Source organism: Lethenteron reissneri, chromosome 72, assembly GCF_015708825.2.
Source record: "Lethenteron reissneri isolate LAM-NWPU_2019-01 chromosome 72, ASM1570882v1, whole genome shotgun sequence".
NCBI lineage: Eukaryota > Metazoa > Chordata > Hyperoartia > Petromyzontiformes > Petromyzontidae > Lethenteron > Lethenteron reissneri.
In genome coordinates, this window is record NC_083850.1 from 2,041,836 (window position 1) to 2,055,917 (window position 14,082).

A 14,082-nucleotide genomic window follows, 5' to 3' on the forward strand; every position below is an offset into this window, starting at 1 on the left:
CGCGCCCCACCTGCCCAGCAGGGGCGGTGGGGTGGACGTCGGGCCCCACATATGTATTGATAACGAAAACTACATTTTTTAAAGAAATAAGGTTGGCTGCTGAGACGTGGAGGTGGAGAACGTTGCAGAGGTACAAAGGAAAGGCAAGGCCATGGATGAATTTAAATTCAAGGACTATGATCTTGTAGTCCAGGGGTCCTCAAACTTTTTAAACAGGGGGCCAGTTCACTGTCCCTCAGACCGTTGGAGGGCCGGACTATAGTTAAAAAAAAATATGAACAAATTCCTATGCACACTGCATATATCTTATTTTGAAGTGAAGAAACAAAACGGGAACAAATACAATATTTAAAATGAAGAACAAGTAAAGTTAAATCAACAAACTTGCCAGTATTTCAATGGGAACTATGGGCCTGCTTTTGGCTAATGAGATGGTCAATGTCCGGTTCCATATTTGTCACTGCTAGTCGTAACAAGTGATGCAAGTGTGCATCTGTTAGTCTAGATCTGGTTGGAGATTTCAAATGTTTCATTCTGAAAAAGTCTGTTCACAGACATAAGAGCTGCCAAAGATGGTTGCCATTTTGAGTGCATGGTTCCTGAGATGAGGATATGTCTCAGAGTGGAGAGATGCATAGAAATTATGAAGGCTGCTTGACTTGAATGCGTCTTTCAGAGAGTCACAATTCTGTAGTTCAGCCAGTTCCATTTGGTAAATTGTATCCACATTTTCGATGTCAATAGAAAATGGGTTACGGAAAAGCTGTATGTCCTGTTCATGGAGATGAAGCTCTTTAAATCTAAATTGGAACTCCTTTTGCAATTTTTCCAGTGAATCCACACATGTTTTGTTTGGGAATGCAACCAATGGTTTTTCCGCTAACAGATTTTGAGTTGTGGGGAGATGGCAGAAGTTTTCCTCCTTCACTTGTTTGAAGAGGCCTAATTTTACTTCAAATGCTTTGACATGTGATTGCATATCACAGATGAGCTTCCCCTTTCCTTGAAGTTGCACATTTAAACTGTTGAGTAGCTCTGTTACATCTGTCAGAAAGGCAAGGTGCCATTTCCATTCTGCATCATTGAGCTCTGGTACTTCTTTGTTTTTTGAAAGCAGAAAAGCTGTAATCTGTGGAAGTAAGTCATAGAAACGTTTCAAAACTCTCCCTCGACTCAGCCAACGGACTTCTGTGTGGTAAAAAACATCTTCATAGTCAACATTTAGCTCAGACAGAAATTCCTGAAATTGTCTGTGGTTTAGTGCATGAGCTCTAATGAAGTTAACACAAGATACCACAATTTTCATAACAGAGTCCCACTTCAGTGATTTACTACACAGCGCTTGTTGGTGGATGAGGCAGTGTATGGCTATTGGATGAGAATGGTTATGTTTGTCCATCTCTTAGTTAATGCGAGCAATTACTCCTTTCTTAGACCCCACCATGCTAGGAGCACCATCAGTTGTCACACTGGCTAGTTTAGCCCAGTTCAGCTCCAAACCATTCACATTTTGGCAAACCTTTTCATAGATATCCTCTCCTGTAGTTGTTCCTTTGATGCTTTGCAGTGCAGCAAGCTCTTCTGTGACTTCGAAATAGTCATTCGTCCCACGAATAAAAAATAGAAGTTGTGCAGAATCACGAACATCATTGCTTTCGTCGAGTGCCAAGGAAAAATAGGAAAGTTTTTTTGTGGAGTTGTGCAAATGCTGATGCAAATTGTCTCCCATTTCTTCAATCCTCCGTGTAATTGTAGGTCCTGAAAGACTCACTGTACTAAATAAATCGGCCTTCTCTGGACACATCTCTTTGGCAACAGAAAGAAGTCATTCTTTAACAAATTCTCCTTCCACGAATGGTGTGCCAGTGCACGCTATTAGCTTGGCAACTTGAAAACTTGCTCGCAGTGATGAAATATTTAGCTGCTTCTGCTTCACAAAAGTATTTTGCTGAGTTGTTAATGTACTTTTCAGTTTTAATATTTTATCTTTTCTCACTTCTCCGACCAAACAATCATATTTATCTTTATGTTGAGTTTCACAGTGTCGACGTAAATTGTATTCTTTGAACACAGACACTATATTCTGGCATATCAGACACACAGCTCTTTCCTTGTACTGCATGAAAAAGTAATCATAAGTCCACTGTTCTTTGAATATCCTACACTCCGAGTCAATTTTTCTTTTTCTTGACATCATTGTTTCCTAGGGAGTCAAAATTGCTACTAGTAAAATACCAATATATATATACAGCGCTACAAAAACAATATACCAGCAATAACTTTGCCCACATAGAGACATACAGACTGCACTACCCATCAATGCAGTCTGATTGGGGGAACTCCGCTTTAACCCCAGGCTCACACAGGTGCGGGTGCCATTAAAAAGTTAATTACACCTGCAGTTTTATTCACAGATCGCAGTGCGATCTGCGAACTCGCATAGGAATCTGATCACATGGGGGAGAAGACCCATGCGATCCGATTCCACTGCAGGAAAAAAGAAGGCACATGTGCCTTTTTTCTTCCGAATCTAATGCAAGTTCAGCCATACAAGCATATGGCTGAACTCGCACTGCTCAGAGATCGCAACAGTATGAACCGGGGCTTACACAACATACAACATATAACCTCATACAACTGAATAGCAATCAGAATATAAATGCACTTACTGTCATTTAAATTGGGTTTCCTACTCCTCGGCTGTCTGTCACTGACCAGCACGAAAACAGCAGGCAGCCCATCCAGAGATCAGAGATCACTCTGTTATTACCCCTCTATCATTTACTCAGCGGTGCTGTAGATCCCCAGCACACAGGAATATCACTGGGAGTGGAGCCGAGGGGCAAGTGAGGGAGCTGAGGGAGGGAGCTGAGAGAGGGAAAGCCAGTTAAGCGCAGCCAGGGAAGGGCTGGCAGCCTTAGGCCTGGGGGGCAAGTCCAGTCAATTGGCCCATTGAACCATTCACCAGCGCAGCCCAATGAGTGCCCACCGCCGCAGCTCAATCAGTGCCCACAGCCGCAGCTCAATCAGTGCCCACAGCCGCAGCTCAATCAGTGCCCACAGCCGCAGCTCAATCAGCGCTCACCAGCGCAGCCAAATCAGTGTTCGCCACCGCAGCCCAATCAGTGCCCTCCACCGCAGCCCAATGAGTGCTCACCAGCGCAGCCCAATTAGTGCTCACAAGCGCAGCCCAATGAGTGCTCACAAGCGCAGCCCAATAAGTGACCATGGGCCGGATAAATGTCCTCGGCGGGCCGCATGTGGCCCGCGGGCCGTAGTTTGAGGACCCCCGTTGTAGTCAACATGTTTGTGGATATGAACCCAGTGAAGTTAGGCCAGGACTTGGGTTATGGGAGGGGATAGAGTTCTAGAAAGGACCCAAACTGAAGCACTGTTTAAATGTTTAAAACTGCAGTATCTGTGCCTTACTGTTAACACATATGTAGTGACATCGGGGATGTCACTGTATGGTGCCGGCCCGGGAGGGTCGTGGTGTGCGATGTTCCTATGTCGCAGACAGCACTTTACCGAAAGAACTAAGAGTATAAGCACCGGGTGGGTTGCTGTGTGGTGCCGGCTTTACTATAGCACGGCATGCGATGCACCGTCATCGCGTACACCCCGTAGATGGGTGTTGTACCAGCCCTAGTGGGGCTTGGTGAGCGCTGGGATAACGTGGGCACCACACATAGCATGTAGTGCGGGCTCCCACAAGAGGGAGCGGGAGAGTGTCAGCCCAGGGACAGGGTTTCCCCGGCCATGGCACTCTAGACACGTGTTCCGGAGTGTCCACAGTGAGGGCCCCAGGTGGGGGGGCTAGGGGGTGATCACGTGTCCGGGGAGAGCTCTCGAGGGGGGTCGAGAGGGAGCTAGAATGCTCGAGAAGGCGGGCGGGGCCTGGGTGGAGCCGGCCCCGACCCGGGAGGATATAACGTAGGTCCCTGAAAGGGACCGGGGTCGCTTCGTTCTATAAGCTGGAAGCTCGATGCAATGCATCAACACGTGGCCAGGACTCGAGTGAGGGTCCGACCCTTCGTAGCTGTAACTCCTACGTATAGTGTAGTTAGCTGGGTGGTCACCACCCGAGGCTGTGTCTGGTAAAGGGGAAGTTACCCCTTTGTATATACGTGTTACAATAAATGTGTTGCCTCAGTTGGACTCACTACACATTCACACAGTTATACCAATTAGCGACAGTGTAAATATCCATTACATTTGTGACACTCACGTTGAGGCTCACGGTCACCGATGTAGAGGGGAGTGTCCACGTGACACCACACACACGCTCCTCATGCTCTGGTCGCGTGATGTTGCACCACAGAGTGATGTTACCTCGCTCATTAGCTGAGACATCTCTCTCTACAGACACAGACAGGGCTGAGACACAGAGACAGAGAGATAAAGATCACCACCCTTTACAGCTAAGACGTTTCTCTCTACAGCTGAGATATCTCTCGACAGACATGGACAGGGCTGAGACAGATGCACATTTACAGGGAGAAAGAGAGAAATGTTATACATGTGTGGTGGTCAGGGTTGACACCAAGGTTGACACAGGTCACACAGGTCACACAAGCTAGGGGAGAGGTACGTACCGGTCTGGACCGGCCCGGATTGACAGGGATGAGAGGTGGTTGGAACGGCTCTGAGGGGAGGGGGCTGGCGAGAGCCAGGGCCCGAGACACCCCCGCCCCTCAGAGAGAGGGGATATATAAGACGGCTCCCGGAGAGCGGAGGGGTCGATCGGAGGAGAAGCTGAAGGAGGAGAGCCGGAGATCCTGGACCCCCAAGCCTCAAGGATGCCGCCCCGCTGGAACTGAGTGGGCTGAGTAGCTGTAGGCTAGGGAAGAGAGTAGCTGAGTAGCTGTAGGCTAGGGAAGAGAGTAGCTGAGTAGCTGTAGGCTAGGGAAGAGAGTAACAGAGTAGCTGGAGGCTAGGGAAGGAGAGAAATGAGAATAGAGCCGGAGGCTGTACCTCCCTAGGTTGTGTGTGTGGGACTGTCTCCCCAGTGAGTCCTGAGGACTAGTGTTATCGGAATAAAAGCGTGTGGCCTCTACGAATTGTCGGTCTCATTCAAGAATACTACATTTGGTGTTAGAAGCGGCCAAAGAACCTCGCCGACATGGAGACAAGACAGAAAACGCTCACCAGGGGCCAGGAGAAGGACGTCGAGGGAGACGCTGAGCCGGAGGCGGGAGCGCCATTTCCGGGGGACGGGTCTGCGGGGGCGGGCTCGGGTTCTCCGGGGCCCTCCAGGAGTCCGCCGACGTCGGGATGGGCGATCCAGTCAGCCCATGCCCGGCTGGCCGATCTCCTCCATGCCGCTGCCTCCATCCTCGACGAGCTCACGCTTGGGGGAGCGGGAGCGCCGGGTGGAGTACCAGGCCGAAGGATGGGACGGGTTCCCGCCGAGAAACGCGCCATTCCCGCGCAAAACTTTGACGTCACCTCCGGAGGGGGAGACGTCACTTCCGCCGGGGATGCGGCCACCGGGGATGACGTCACTTTCGCCGGGGGGGTCACCGCTTCCGGGGGACGTGACGTCAACCGCCCAGGAGGTCAGGGGGCAGAGGTGGCTCGCGTCACATCCGCCATCTGCGGCCTTACATCGGGAGAAGCAGAGTTTTCGGGTAGGTGCCCGCCGATTCCGTCTGATATTCTGCCGCCGAAAGATGCTTCATATACTGCACTTGGGACGCTGCTGTCTTCGAGGGGGGACTACATCCCGGCGCTACAACAGCGCTTGCCTTCGCTTCAGGTTTTCACGGCAAAGGGGGGGGACTGGGCTGCTTTTTCACGCCGTTTTGTGGCAAATGCCGAGACGGCTGGGTGGTCTGCTGACATCGCTCTCCGAGCCCTGCCTTCCGCCTTGGACGACGTGGCCTTGGCCACGTTCCTCCTTATTCCACGGAGGCAACGCTCCACTTTGCAGGAGGCCCTCGATCGGATGGCCTTAGTGTATGGACCTCCATCCGAAACTAGACATCGTTTCGCCAGTCGGAGGAGGGAGGCGGACGAGACACCTCTTGCCTATCAGAGTGCACTGATGGCGTTGGCTCAAGCAGCCTATCCTCGAATGGACGATGTGGGCCTGGACTCCATCGTGCTGGAGCAGTTGCTGCTGCTGGCTCGGGAACTGAGGATTGCCATCCACGTCAAAGATGAAGCTAACCTTTCCTCGCTGGGGGCGGCACATTACCTGCACACAGAGTTGCTCCTCCAGCGGGATGGGCAGGTGGCTGCGTGCGCCGCTGCAAGAGTTGACGAGGTCCCGGATGCCCAGGCCTTCGCGTCACAGCGGGCCGCCAGTTGGAGGGGAGCCGACCGGCCTCGCCAAGGGGAAACCCGGGGGAGACACGGACCCCCGCGGGCGTTGGCTGGCGTCACGTGCTATAACTGTGGCCAGCTGGGTCACCTGGCATCGGGTTGCCCTGCACCCCGGCGCCGGGCTTCGGGTCATCCACCATCGTCCGCCCGTCCGCCGGCCGCTCCACAAGACCCCCAGGCATGTCGCGACACCTCACGCACACGGTCCCTGCCCGCATACACCGCGATTCGGCGCGCCAGTAGATCGCGTTGCGTTGAGGGGTGGGGAGCGGAATGGGGCTGATGTTCGGGGGCCACTTCGCGCGGTTCAGTGGTCCGAGTTGGCCCACAGGGTCGTGGCCGCGGCGACGGGCTCGTCGGTTATTCTCGGGGATATTGAGGGAATTCAATTTCGATTGTTGGTCGATACGGGGGCTTCGGCTACTCTAATCTCCGACCTCATATACAACGTGTTACCAAAGAGATGTCAGGAACTCACCCCGTTCTCCGTCCCTTGCTTTGCGGCAAATGGGGGTTCCCTGGGGATTATTGGCCAAATAACTGCACAAATTTGTATTGGCGACATTAAATTATCTGGTCCCATTTTGGTTTCCGATGCCTTGGCCGTTCCCTGTCTGTTGGGTACGGATTTCTTGGGGAGGATGCCCATCAAAATTTTGATTGACAAAGGCTGCATAGAGCTTCCTTCGGGCCGCCGGATGGCGTTTCTGCCTTCACCAAACCGGCTGCGCACAGCTTGCACGACTGTTCCGGCTATGGCGTCTGAAACCGTGCGGATTCCGCCGGGTGCGCAGATGCTGATACCGCTTCAGTTACGCAAACCACTGGAGGCAGACGCTACGTCGGGGGTTTTGTTATCTCCTTCAAATACGACCGAGCGAGGGTTGGACCTGGTGGGTGCACAAACGCTTGTGCCTAGAGATGGACAGCCCTTCATTCAGGTGCTGAATGCGGGGTTGCGGACGAAGGTCGTGCACCGAGGGGCTGTCATTGCACATGCGTCACTGCCACTGCACACTGACTCCGTTGCAGCTCATGTCGGTGAGGCGCCGGCGTCCGGGACGCAGGTGGGTGTCGATGAGGCATGGATGGATTCTCTCTGTTCAGGGGCTGAAAATCTTTCAGAGTCACAAAGATTCAAGCTGCGCATGTTGCTTCGTGATTTTCCCGATGTTTTTAGCAAACACAAATTCGATGTTGGGTGCACTAATCTATTGAAACACCACATTGATACGGGGGATTCCGCTCCCATTCGGCAAAATCCGTTCCGATTAAGTCCGGCAGAGAAGGAACATGTCCGGTTGGCAGTGAATGACATGCTTGCCGCAGACATTGTGGCTCCCTCCAACAGCCCATGGGGTGCGCCCATTGTGCTTGTTAAAAAACATGATGGCAGTTTGAGGTTTTGTGTGGATTTTCGGAAGCTTAACAAGGTTTCGCTGGCGGACGCGTATCCACTCCCTCGCATGGACAAGTCGCTCGATGCTTTGGCGGGGGCATGGTATTTTTCTACCTTGGACCTTTTGTCGGGGTTTTGGCAACTGCCCTTGGATGACGCTTCCAAACCTAAGACCGCGTTCCGTACACCACAGGGCCTTTATCAGTTCAACCGGTTGCCCATGGGATTGCACTCAGCTCCAGCGACGTTCCAGAGATTGATGGAACTGGTCCTCGCTGGCCTGCAGTGGGACTCTTGTCTTATATATCTGGACGACGTGATTATTTTCAGCCGTACGTTTGAGGAACATCTGGACAGACTGCGGGCTGTATTTCTCAGAGTGCGATCGGCTAATCTTAAATTTAAGCCTCAGAAATGTTTCCTGTTGCGTGAATCGGTGCGGTACCTCGGCCACGTTGTCAGTTCTACGGGTATAGCCACCGATCCTGCCAAAACTGACTGTGTAAGGTCGTGGCCCACGCCCACGTCTGTGGGGAAGTCCGCAGCTTTATAGGCTTTGCGTCCTATTACCGCCGGTTTGTTGAGGGGTTTGCGACGATTGCCAAACCCCTTCATGCTCTGACGGCTAAGGGGGCTAAATTCCATTGGGGGGAAGAGGAAGACAGGGCGTTCAGGGCGCTTCGCGATGCCCTTGTCCGAGCTCCTCCCTTGTGCTATCCCGATTTCACGTTGCCCTTCATCCTGGACACCGATGCCAGCAATACCGGCATCGGCGCGGTGCTTTCGCAGGTTGTCAACGGGGTCGAACGGGTCGTTGCCTACGGCAGTAGAGTCCTGTCTCCGGCAGAGCAACGTTATTGCGTCACCCGCCGTGAACTGCTCGCTATTGTCGTGTTTGTTCAACAATATCGACCGTACCTGTACGGTAGGCATTTTACGGTTCGTTCCGATCACACCGCGCTACAGTATGCGTTGAAAATAGACCAGCCGTCCGGCCAGCTGTCACGTTGGCTTGAGGTCCTACAGGACTACACGTTCACGGTGGTGTACCGGAAGGGGACACAACATTTGAACGCGGATGGCTTGTCACGCCTTCCTCCGGGTGATGGGTGCGCGTGTTTTATGGGCTCGGGGAGATGCAAATCGGCCACGAGTACCGCTCCGGCTTCTCCCTTGGCAGCGGCAGCAGGGGTGGTTGATAGGGAACCTGTCGCCGAGGGGGACTCGCAGGTGTTGGTCGCTCGCGACTCACTCCTCGATCTGCCTCTGGACGAATGGGGACGGTTCCAGATGGAAGACAATTCCCTCCTCAGGTTACGCTGTCGTGCGGAGAGAGGGGGAGATTGTCAGGAAAGGGTAGGTACTGTCAGGTTGCGGGAGGGTCTCCTCATGTCATTGGACGCCAGCTCGGGGCGTTACAGAATCGTCGTCCCCACCGCTCTGCGGGGCAGGGCCGTGTGGGCGGCGCACGAACGCGTCCTGCATTTAGGTATTCACAAAACGCTCGCTACACTGCAATTGGATTTTTTTTGGCCGGGAATGGCGCGCGATGTCGCCGACCTTTTGAATAGTTGCACACAGTGTGCGCGGCGGAAACACCCGGCTAGGGCGGCTTGCCCACCCCTTCAGTCCATTCAGGTGTCCCGGGTTAATGAGTTGGTGGCTCTTGACATTCTGGGTCCCTTCCCTGTCACCGCTTGGGGAAATAAGTACCTGCTGGTTGGGGTTGAATATTTCACCCGTTGGCCTATGGCCTGGCCCCTCCCCAACCAGTCGGCAGCAGCCATTGCGGAGGCGTTTCTCCAGGGCTACGTCCTGGATAAGGGTGCCCCGGAACGGCTGCTAACCGACCAGGGAAAGAACTTTTCGTCCAATCTTCTGCGGGAGGTTTGTGACCTTTTGTGCACACAGAAGGTCCGGACTTCCCCCTACCACCCGCAGACCGATGGTATGGTCGAACGTCTACACCGGACCATTACCTCTATGTTGTGTCATCAGGTAGACGACACACAGTTGGATTGGGACCTGAGGATTCCCGGAGTTCTGGCCGCATATAGGTTAGCGCCTCATGCGGCCACGGGCTATTCGCCCTTCTACTTAATGTATGGCAGGGAAGTCGACCCCCCCGTGGAGGTGCAATTGCGGGTCCAGTCTGCGGCTTCTCGCTCGAAACTGTCCGAACACACTCAGTTCAATATTCGGAAGTTGGTCGAGGCGAGGGTGGCCGCGCAGGAAAATTCCAGGGCAAGGCAACGGGCCAATGAGCGTCTGTATGATCGCCGGGTTACGGTGTATAAATGGGCGGTAGGGGATAAGGCGTGGCTGCACTGCCCGCAGGTGCCGCTGTCGATGTCATCGAAATTGCTGCGGCCCTGGCGGGGGCCGGTCGACATTGTTCGGGTCGTTCGGGACCAGTGTGTTAGGGTCGCGTGCGGACGGCGTTCTTGGTACGTGCACCCCTCGCGCCTGAAGCCCTATGTCGCACCACGCACTCACACACCTTCATCTCGCAGGGGCCGGCCGCGTGACGTGTCCGGCAGGTTGGGGGAGGGGCCTCGTGACCCCCTTGTTGTTCCACAACCCCCTGCCACTCTTTCGGATGCTGCAGGTGTGAGTCCACCTAGGGTGGTCTCGCCAGAGGAGCGGGAAGCGAGCCGGCCGCCTGTCCAGCAGGAAGACGGCTCGCGGGCTGTGTCCCCGGGGCCTCGAAACGTGCCGGACGCCCGTCATCTGGCCCCTCCTGACCCTCCGCAAGGAACGCTGGCTTCTGGCGATGGACCCGCCACACGGACTCGTTCGAAGGGTCTCAGGTTCTCCTGAGACCTGTCGCAGACACTGCCTCCTCACGGGGCCTGGGTGTTCGAGTCACCTTGTTCGTTGGTGTGGTGTGTCCGCGGTGTTCTTGTGTACAGGGGGGTTGGGGTAAATTATCGGGGATAGTTGTGTTGTTGTTGTTCTGTTGTTGTTATTGTTGTGTTGAGGCTCACGCATTGTTATTGTCGTGTTCAGAATTCCTGGTTCGCGAGTTAGGGTTGGGATGTGGATAGTGATGCAGCCGGGACGGCTGCGTGCTGTATAGGGGGGGGTGATGTGGTGGTCAGGGTTGACACCAAGGTTGACACAGGTCACACAGGTCACACAAGCTAGGGGAGAGGTACGTACCGGTCTGGACCGGCCCGGATTGACAGGGATGAGAGGTGGTTGGAACGGCTCTGAGGGGAGGGGGCTGGCGAGAGCCAGGGCCCGAGACACCCCCGCCCCTCAGAGAGAGGGGATATATAAGACGGCTCCCGGAGAGCGGAGGGGTCGATCGGAGGAGAAGCTGAAGGAGGAGAGCTGGAGATCCTGGACCCCCAAGCCTCAAGGATGCCGCCCCGCTGGAACTGAGTGGGCTGAGTAGCTGTAGGCTAGGGAAGAGAGTAGCTGAGTAGCTGTAGGCTAGGGAAGAGAGTAGCTGAGTAGCTGTAGGCTAGGGAAGAGAGTAACAGAGTAGCTGGAGGCTAGGGAAGGAGAGAAATGAGAATAGAGCCGGAGGCTGTACCTCCCTAGGTTGTGTGTGTGGGACTGTCTCCCCAGTGAGTCCTGAGGACTAGTGTTATCGGAATAAAAGCGTGTGGCCTCTACGAATTGTCGGTCTCATTCAAGAATACTACACATGTGTAGTGACATAGCGCAGACTGCTGTCCAGCAGCGGCAACTGTGGTGGACAGTTAGCGCACACAGCATCGAGCATAATTACGGGTGTGCCTGCAGGAGGAGGAACTGGGGCAAGGGTCCTCATCAGGAAGCCCCTGGAACCCGCTAGTGGGTTCGAAAATGGAGGCGCGGCCAGGGCGGAGCCAGGTCGCGCCGAGTTGAATAAAAGCAGCGGAGAGTGAGAGCTCTGGGCTGCCGGTTCTGGTAGTGGACTCGTCTCGCCGTTGCTGTCGTCTTCGCCGCCTTCGTCGTTGCTGCCTTCACTCGATAATTGTGCGGCCGGACACTTGTTGGCTGTCTCGGTCGACGCCATCGGTGCAACGCTGTTAGGATTGTGTCTAGGCCGGGCTGTATGGCAACGTGAGCGAGAAAGGAGGCGATCCTGTGTATGAATGGCCGGAAAGGTGTTACACTAAAAGGTGCCTCCTGAAACTACCTCATCTCTGACTTGTGCTACACTACACATGCAAGAGCAACAGACGTTATATGTATATAATATTATTCATGCCGATTGCATTTCAAAACGTTGTAGAATTTATATGCGAATGCTCTTTGATACAGATAGATATAGAGAAAGACACAAAACATAGAGCTAGAGATAGACAGGCAACATGGATACATAGAGAAGCCAAAGGCACCAGCACATACATACAGCGAAAGAGAGACTTAGAAAGGAATAATATTCGATGAAAACACCCTCTTCTGTTCATGTGCTGAAATGCAAGGGGGAGTAAGGTTCAGTGCAAGATTCCCGTGATGCAGCCAAAACTGAACGTTTTAGAAAAAGCCAAACATTCACTTTGATCGAATATTCAGTGCATCTATAAATCTGAGCGTGTACCTTTGTAAACCTTAACTTGAAGGTGTGTTTTAATATTGCTATTGCTTTTGTTGCTCATCATTACACAGCGGTAGTCTCCGCCCTGTGTTGTGTTTGCATTCCGGGCGACAAATACCGCAAAGTTCATTTCAATAGCGGTGAACTCAAAGGACAAGTTGGTTGATTTAGCACTTCGATCACTGCTGAAGTAGTTGCCAACCTGGTGCGGTAGTTGGAAGGGTTGGGGAGAGACAAGAGAGACACCATTAACTTTTAGGCTTTTAAATAACAGGGGCACAATTCACCCTTGGCACCCCAAGTGGTTCCCGGTCTGTTAGCTCTGATAACCGCCAATCTCCACCATTGGTGGGAACACATCGTCATGTGGGGGGGGTGGAGTGGGCGTGGTCGTGGTGCAGGTGGGGTCGTGGCTAAAATCATTCAAGAAGTCGGCATGGAGACAGATCCAGAGTGACTGCTGAGTTCTCACCACCACCTCCTCCCTTTTGCCACTGTGGTGGGAAAACAACAAATACAACTGATTGGCCATGCAGTGGCTGGGCATGCAGGCTCAGCAAACGCAGCCTCGCCTGAGCTCACTGATGATGGGACTGTGTCCAGATCTTTGAAGGATATGTAATCTCCTCACAATCAAAGCTGATCATTATAACCAAGATGTTTTTACTGAAAATATTAATAAAAAGCATATCTCCCCAGTGCTCATTTGTATTAGTTGCACTGGATACAATTAGAATAATGTAAACGTATAATATCAGGCTATTGCAAAGTCGAGCAAACTACTATCGTAGAATGGTATAGCTAACTCATAGAGTTATGAAAAATGATACCAAAGCAAACCTAGTTGCTATGCACATGCAGCACTCACGCTACTCACAAACAGGAACACAGAGCAACAGGTGAAGAGAGACCCACTATGGTTGCTGCAGCTGCTCGAGGTAGCTGCATTAGTTGCACGAGTATCCAATATGGGAGGCCCGTGTTTGGAGGCAGTGGGCATCTGACTAGCAGATCTTCCCCCTCAACCCCGCACACGTTATACTCCTTGGAGCAATGAAAGAGCTCCTTCTCACACATGGTCTTCATCGTCTCATCATCAGCAGCAATGACTCCTGCAGCAGCAGAGGAGAAGGCGAGTGATGAAACATGGGGCACGATCAGCCATCATCAGCCAGCATCCTGCCACCTTTTTTGTGGCATCACAGCAACAGAAACATTTTTTGATTAAATTAATCCAAACCCATTTTGATGAACCCATCTTCTGCGTGCTTCTATCCCGCACACTATTGGCCACACTGTTTCCGCCAGCAGAAATGTAGCACTCAGCAAGTGCTGGTATGTGCGGCAGCAGTACTCTCTGTGTTACGGTGTGGAACACAGAGCGAGAGCCGTATTATCCAATAGGCACAGTAGCAGTAGGCACTCAGCCTCGGGCCGACACAAACCTAAATGACCTACGAAAAAATGTAGCATGTTTTTGTTTGTACGATAAAAAAGAAATGTAACCAAGATATCTTCTTGAATAAATATTTAACAAAAATCAATGATAGGCACCATATACTGTATATATAAAGAGGAGAGTCGTGTCAAAGCCAATTTTTTTCATAAGGTGAAATAGAATAATACCAAAGATGAACTTTGAGATTTTTTTATTGCAAAATTTGCAATAACATCTTCAAATTGTGTTTTTCGCACAATAAAGGGAGTGACAGCAGCGGTAGTAGTGACATGGGGCAGCAGTACCAACTGTAGTAAGTTATCACTGAAGGCTTACGAAAAATACAAGAACCTTAATCCGGCCCTGCACAAAGCCAGGCCCGAA

General features: G+C 52.4%; 1 protein-coding gene and 1 long non-coding RNA gene across 2 annotated transcripts in view; one reads left to right on the forward strand and one right to left on the reverse strand.

The window, feature by feature from the left end:
• LOC133361300 (uncharacterized) overlaps positions 1 to 4,373 on the reverse strand; it is a 34,834-nt gene extending 30,461 nt beyond the window's left edge. Inside the window, exon 1 of the long non-coding RNA XR_009757351.1 lies at positions 4,229 to 4,373. This is a non-coding gene — a long non-coding RNA (uncharacterized LOC133361300). The remainder of the gene's footprint in view (positions 1 to 4,228) is intronic.
• LOC133361317 (zinc finger protein 91-like) overlaps positions 1 to 14,082 on the forward strand; it is a gene marked incomplete at its 3' end in the record, with an annotated part of 1,159,662 nt that overhangs the window by 679,154 nt on the left and 466,426 nt on the right. The window lies entirely within an intron of this gene.